This window comes from Orycteropus afer, unplaced genomic scaffold (assembly GCF_000298275.1).
Source record: "Orycteropus afer afer isolate SDZICR_OR568_19922 unplaced genomic scaffold, OryAfe1.0 scaffold00085, whole genome shotgun sequence".
NCBI lineage: Eukaryota > Metazoa > Chordata > Mammalia > Tubulidentata > Orycteropodidae > Orycteropus > Orycteropus afer.
In genome coordinates, this window is record NW_006921672.1 from 10167962 (window position 1) to 10176183 (window position 8222).

Here is an 8222-nt window from a genome sequence, read left to right on the forward strand (position 1 = left end):
CAAAATCTGAATCTCAGAAAATGGGAAGTTATCAAAAATGAAATGGAACACTTGAAGAGAAGTATCCCAGGCAATAATGAGCTAAACTGGACTGGTATTGGCCATTTTGAATCAGACAATCATGTGGCCTACGAGGCTGGGAGTGACAAATTGAAGGGGAATGGCATCACAGTCATTATCAAAAAGAATATTACGAGATCTGCCCTGAAGTACAACACTGTCAGTGATAGGATAATATCCTTACATTAACAGAAAGAGCAGTTAATGCAACTGTTATTCAAATTTATGCACCAATAACTAATGCCCGAGAGGAAGAAATTCAAGATTTTTACTAACTTTTGCAGTCTGAAATTGACCAAACATGCAATCAAATGCATTGATGATTACTTGTGATTAGAATGTGAAAGCTGGAAACAAAAAAGAATTAATAGTTGGAAAAATATGGCCTTGGTGACAAAAATAACACCTGAAATTGCATGACAGAATTTTGTAAGATCAATGATGTATTCGTTGGAAATGCCTTTTCTCAACAACATAAACAGAGACTACACATGTGGACTTCATCAGATGGAATATACAGGAATTAAGTTTACTACATCTATGCAAAGAGATGATGGAGAATTTCAATATCATCAGTCAGAACAAGGTCAAGAGCTAACTGGAGAACAGACCATCAATTGCTCAAATGCAAGTTCAGCTTCAAGCTGAAGAAAATTAAAACAAGTCCATGAGAGCCAAAGTACAACCTTGAGTATATCCCACCTGAATTCAGAGACCATCTCAAGAATAGATTGGACACATCAAACAAACACTATTGACCAAAGACTAGATGAACTGTGGGATGACATCAATGGCATCATACATGAAGAAAGCAAAAGATGATTAAATAGACAGGAAAGAAAGAAAACAACAAAATGGGTGTCAAAAGAGACTCTGAAACTTGCTCTTGAATGTAGCTAAAGTGAATGGAAGAAATGATAAAGTAAAGGGCTGAACAGAAGATTTTAAAGGACTCAAGAAGACAAAGTATTATAATGAAAAGTGCAAAGACCTGGAATTAGAAAACCATAAGGGAAGAGCATCTTTGGCATTTCTCATGCTGAAAAAAAAACTAAGAAAAAATTCAAGCCTGGAGTTGCAATATTTAAGGTTTCCATGGATAAAATACTGAACAACACAGGAAGCATCAAAAGAAGATGGAAGAAATAAACAGATTCACTATACCATAAAGATCTGGTTGATGTTCAGCCATTTCAGGAGGTAGCATATGATCAAGAACCAATAGTATTGAAGGAAGAAGTCTGTTTGGGTTACCTAGTGCAGCTCAAATAGAAAATATCACAAATGGATGACTTTAACAAACAGGAGTTTACTCTTTTGCAGTTTTAGAGGCTAGAAGTCTGAGTTCAAAGTGCCAGGCTCTAGGGACTGGGTGAAAGCCCCCCACCTTGGACTTCAGCTCTACATCCACCTGCCCAGCCACTCAAAACCAGGCCTAGCCAAGTTGACACATAATCTTAACTACCACAATTGCACCCCTTGTCAACTTGGCACCTGTACAGATCTCCTTCACAGGGTAGCTCCAGTCCCCTAGTTCATCTGAGTGGTTACCTCACCCCCTTGGCCTGGCAGGCCCTGTACCTCTACCTCTTGGGCATGGCAGCCCTGTCCCCTCACTTTTGGGCAGCAGCTATGCCCCATCCCACTAGCCAACTTGAACAAACAGCCCCACACTCCAGAACCAAGTTGGTGAAGATCTGACTCTTTGAAATCTAGGAGGCTGTGGTGGTTCCATCCCTAAAGGCTACTATGTTCCTACCCCTTAAGGCAGAGGCAGCTCTGCTTCCCATTTCCTTGGTGTTTCTGCTTCTGCTGATTAATGCTGAAGGCAACCCACTCCTCCAGGAATCTGCCTGCCCAAAAAGCACTCAGCTTTCTTGCTCCACGGGCTGGCCAATCTGCTACTCTATTTCATGCAGGTATCTTCTATCAATTAACGCCTGAAGGCAACCCACTCCACGAGGAAGCCTCCTACCCAGTGGCATTCAGCTTTCTCCTCCATGGGCTGGTAAGCCTGTTGCTGTCTAATGCCGGTCTTTCGGCTCTACTGCTGCCGCCTCTCTGCTGGGGTCTCTCTGCAAGGATGCACTCCACTTCTGTTTCTACATCTTAAATATCTGTCGGAGCAGCACTCCACCCTCTCAATACCATATTCTGTTTTGGTTACCTCTAACAGAAAATACCCTGAATGGGTGACTTTAACAAACAGGAGTTTATTGTCTTACAGTCTTGGAAGCTAGAAGTCTGAGTTCAAAGTGCCAGGCTCTAGAAGCTGAGTGAAAGCCCCTCAACCTTGGGCTTCAGCTCTGCCTCTGGCTCCCGGCCCACTGAAGCTGGAGGCTTTCTTCACTCAGGCAGCTGCTAGATGCTGAAGTTGACAAGCCCAAGGTCGACAAATAAAAATGGCACAGTCCCGATATTACCAAACCACATGGCAGGCCATTGATTCAAGTCCATTAAGAGTCCCAAATCAGCAGACAATATGGCAAGTTACTGAGTAACGACTCAGCTACATGCAGGATTCAAGCTTGCAAAAGCTACAGATCATTCCTAAAACTTCTCCTTATAGACGGGGAGCAGACCATATCCCTACGGCAGCTACTCAGCTGCTCACAGTAGATTCCACCATGGAGTTGATTACCAGTCGCATCATGAGGAACACTACTTCCAGCTGTCCAGCCCCTCAAAACCAGACCCAGCCAAGTTGACACATAATCTTAACCACCAAAATCCAAGCTACTACTGACGACATTGGCAAAAAAAAAAAACCCAGCCTCCAGAAATTAATGGAATACCAATTGTGATGTTTCATCAAACACATGCAATGTTAGAAGCACTTACTCATCTATGTCCTGAAATTTGGAAGACAGCTGCCTGACCAACCAACAGGAAGAGATCCATATTTGTATTCCAACAGAACATGAAAATTATCAAATTATATCATTAATATCCCTGCTATTCATAAGGTTTTCAGTGGCCAACTTTTTCAGAAGCTGTGGTGTTGGCAAAGAATATTGGCTGTACCATGGTCTGCTAGAAGAATGAATAAATCTGTCTTTGAGGAAGTACAACCAGAGTGCTCCTTAGAAATGAGAATGGCCAGACTTGTCTCTCATGCTTTGGTCATGTTGTCAGAAGATACCAATCCCTGGAGAAGGTTATCATGCTTGTTAAAGTAGTTGTTGTTGTTGTTATGTGCCCTCAGGTCGGATCAGACTCATAGCGACCCTGCCTTAGCTTTCTGAGGCAGTATCACTACCGAAGTAGATGGCCTAACCTTCCTTCCAAGGAGTGGCTTGTGGGTTTGAACCACCAGCCTTCTGGTTAGCAGTCAAGTGCCTTAGGCATTATGCTACCAGAGTTAAAGTAGAGGGTCAGCAAAAAAAAGGGGGAATACCCTCAACAAGATGGATTGACACGTGGCTGCAACGATGGGCTCAAGTATGGCAACAATTGTGAGGATGGCACATCCTCACAGGACCAGGCAGTGTTTCATTCTGTTGTACAGAATGTTGTTGGTCACTGAGTCGGATCAGACTCAATGGCACCTAGTAACAACAACATTATTAGTATCATATGCAAAAATTTTGCTGAAGATAATTCAAAAACAGTTGCAGCAATACATCAACAGAGAACTTCCAGAAATTCAAGCCAGATTCAGAAGAGGATGTGTAATGAAGGATATCATTGCTGGTGTCAGATACATTTTGGCTGAAAGCAGGAAACACAAGAAAGAAGTTTATCTGTGTCTTATTGACTATGCAAAAGTATTCAACTGTGTGGATCATAACAATTTACGGACAACGTTGTGAAGAATGGGAATTCCAAAATACTTAATTTTGCTCATGTAGAACCTGTACATAGAGCAAGAGGCAGTCATTTGAACAGAACAAAGGATAGTTCATGGCTTAAAATCAGGAAAGGTGTGCATCAGGGTTATATCTTTTTACCATACTTACTCAAAGTGTTTGCTGAGCAAATAATCCAAGAAGATGAACTATATGAAGAATGAAGTATCATGACTAGAGAAAGACTCATTAACAACGTGCGATATGTGGATGACAACCTTGCTCTCTGAAAGCAGAGAGAATTTGAAACACCGATGAAGATCAAAACTACAGTTTTCAGTATAGATTACACCTCAATATAAAGAAAACAAAAATCCTCATAACTGGACCAACAAGCAACATCGTGATAACTGGAGAAAATATTGAAATTGTCAAGGATTTCATTTTACTTGAATGTACAAAACAACACCCATAGAAGCAGTGGTTAAGAAATCAAACAACATATTGCATCAGGCAAACTGTTCCAAAAGACCTCTTTGCTAAGATGTCACTTTGAGGGCTGAAGTGCTCCTGACCCATGTCATGGTATTTTCAATCTCCTCATATACATGCATAAACTGAACAATGAGTAAGGAAGACCGAGGAACAAGTTATGCATTTTTTTTTCCCTCCGTGCGAATGTTGCCCCTCTGGTGCCCCATGGTCGATTGCTCCTAGGGATGCGTCTCCATAGAGTATGTGGGTGTGTCACCCTGTATTGAGTGGTCTGTAAGTACATCTTGTTTACTACTGAGCTGAGAGCCAGCCGCTGTGAGTGAGTTTTATTCCAGGCCCAAAGTGTGTCCCAGGGCCATAGTATTGGGGAGCCCACCAGACTCCATCTGACCAGTAATTCTGGTCATTATTGTGTTTTTGGATTTTGTTCCACATTTTCCCTCCCACTCTATCCAGGATCTCCAGTTTTGATCCTTTCCTGAGTGGTTGGCATTGAGAAGTGATGCATTTAAATTATGGTATTGGTGAAGAATATTGAATACACCATGGACTTCCAGAAGAATGAACAAATCTGTCTGGATGAAGTACAGCTACAAAACTCCTTAGAAGCAAGGAAGCAAGATTGTCTGACATACATTAGACATGTTATCAAGAAGGACCAGTCCACAGAAGGACAACATGCTTGGTAAAGTAGAGGGTCAATGAAAAAGAGGAAGCTCCCCAATGTGATAGATTGACACAGTGACTGTAATAATAGGCTCAAACATATCAACTTTTGCGAAGATGATGCAGGACCAGGCAGTATTTCATTCTGTTGTACATCGGATTGCTATGAGTTGGAACTGAGTTGACAGCACTTAACAACAACAACTAGACTATGAAGTCTTTTTGTGGTAATCATACGTACATTACAGGAAAAGCTGACTTAGTCCAAGGAAGCTCAGAGAGATACAGTGACTTGCCTAAGTTCAAAGGCCTTCCTGAGGCAGATTGGGGATGAGTCTCTAAGTCCTGGCTCTATAACAAGGCTCTCTCTGCATCTCCATTCAGACACATATTAGACAGTCCTTACACTTCAGCAAAGGCAGATCATGGTCCCCAGAGGGGAAAGGTTAAGGCGAAGGGAGTTTTCATCATCCCTGAGTGAATGTGGTACAATGAATTCCCTCATTTGGCCTTTGCCCTTGGTTTTTGAAAAAATTAACTTAAAGGATTTCATAGTCTCCGGGCTGAGAGTCCCAAATCTGGAGGAAACAGGCACATAGCCAGAAGAGATGAGAAGGGAATATTAGAGCTTAAAGGGATAACAATACCCAGCCTTCTTCCCAACTCAATTCTGAAGAATCCTGGCCCCATGAGATATCTTATGGGAAAAGGGGTCCACTGTCAAATAAGTTCAGAAACACCATTCATTCTGACTCCCTTTTGAAGATGCACAATGCATGAGTACCAAAGGCCTTGAAAATCTTTACATAATTAAGGTTTATTGATCACACCTAGGACTTTTGGGCATAAGTCTGGCAAGGGAGCCCATTTGGTAACCAATATGGACTGTAGACTAGCTGATAAAAGCCCTGGAACCTGGGAGCTCAGGAAGCTTTTTCTTCTCTGAGAGCTGTCCTGGCTGAGAGTTGCTTGGTTGACAAAGGGAGGAATATGCTCTCCTTGGGGACCCTTCCAGACCTCACCCACGTACCTCTTTCTAATGTTGGTCCTGAATTGTGTCCCTTTATTCACTAATTGTATCCTTTTCCCCTATTAATTCACATAATTATACGTTTCCAAAGACCAGGTTGTTATGAGAAAAATCAGCATTATGCAAAAATGGAGGATGACTACATCATTACTTTACTGCCAAATTATAGCATTATAACTGACAGATTGTTGTTGTTATGTGCTGTTGAGTCATCTCTGACTCATAGTGACCCCTCCTTGGGTTTCCGAGTCAGTATCACTACAGAAGTAGATTGCCCAACCTTCCTTCCAAGGAGTGGCTGGTGGGTTTGAACTACCACCAACACCAACAACAACAACACATGCTGTTAGTGTACAAGATAGTCAGATGGTAGATTTTTTGCTACTCTTGTAGATTCAAAATATAGGATAATGAGATAGTTGATAAATGAGGAGTGCATATATAGTCCATGAGCTCTAAGTGATGTTCCAGCAAATGAGCAAACCCAGCAGAGAAAGAGAGCGTCATGAGGGGTTGGGGAGTAAGAGGAGAGTTGATGTCTGTCTTAGGCTGGGTTCTCTAGAAAAGCAAAGCCAGTGAATCCTAGAGACAGAGAGAAAAACTTATTTTAAGGAAATGGCTCATGCAGTTGTCAAGGCTTACAAGTCCCAAGTCCATAGGTCATAAGTCACACTGGAGGCTTCTCCTGACTCGGGTAGCTGCAGAGGCTGATGAACCTAAGATCACCAGGCAATACAGCAACTGCTGCCCTCAGAGGCTGATGCATCCAAAATCAGCAGGCAAGATGGCAGGCTGTTGGCTCACAGGCTGAGAAGGCAATAATTCCAAGATCAGCAAGCAATATGCCAGGCTGCTAATTCAAGTCCAGATCATGCAGGATCTTGAGTAAAAAGACAGAATTCTTTGCAGGATGTCCATATATATTGGAAGCAAGCCACACCCAGAGGAAACTCACTCGATTGGCTGCTCATAGTAGTTCTCATGTGGGTGATTACATTATAGCAGATCTCATTATGAGGGATAACTACATCATAATTGCTTAACCACTTAGAATTATGGCCCGGCCCAGTTGACACACAACATTAACTATCACAATGTCAGAGATAATGGAGAAGTTGGAAAGTGGAGATATACTTGACCTCTGCCTCCTAGGAACTAGCTTCATGCAGATCCATTTATTGAGGAACTGGGATAGTGGGTGGATACCATTGGAAAGAAGCTGGGTGAGAGTAGAATGGAATGTGGGTGATGATGGCAAGGACCACACTGATGACAATGATGATGGTAATGATGGTGACAATAGCCAAAATCCATTGTGCCAGCCACTGTGTTTATGAACTTACTTTATATATATTGTCTCAGTTAATCCTTATACCAACCCTGTGAGCTAAACATTGTCATCCCAATTTTACTGTGAAGAAAACTGAGACTAGGAAAGATTGATAACTTGACCAAGATCACACAAGGAAGTAGTGGACCTATGTTTTAAGCCCAGATCATTAACTCCTTAAAGTCCTAATGCTATTCCTCCTTTATTAGGATAATGGTCAAAGTGCCCTCTTCCAACTAGCCTGGGGAAAGAGTCAGGTTAAAGGAAGCACACCTGGCAAGAACCTACCTCCAATTCACAATTATTTGGTCAATCAGTGGATCAGGAAAGATTCTTCAAAGTTCAGCCTATCAGAGAAGATAGACTCATGTGTTTGAACAGAGTATCATTTGTAACCTGGAGGGGAGACAAGTAAAGTTGTGCAATGCTTCAGAAACTTGTAAATTAATGACCCCTTACCCAGGAACTAGCCCCTTACCTAGGGATAATCCCTTTACCTGGAGACCACCTGCACAAGGCACCCAAGCCACTTTCTCACCTACACTTCCATTCAATTAATAGGTATCTAGCCCTTCCTCATAATTGCTGGGATACAAATACACCCTTTTCCTGCCTGTAAGAGGCTGACAGTCTGCTAGGGGGAGAAGACTTATGGATATAAATCAATTTTGGTTAAATGTGGTAGACTGATTTGTTTAATAAATGGTGCTGGCAAAACTGGATATCCATTTGCAGAAAAATGAAACAATATCTGTACCATACACAAAAACTAACTCCAGATGGATCAAAGACTTAAATGTGAAACCTAAAACTATAGAGTTCCTCAAGGAAAAACTAGGGGCAAATTTAGGGG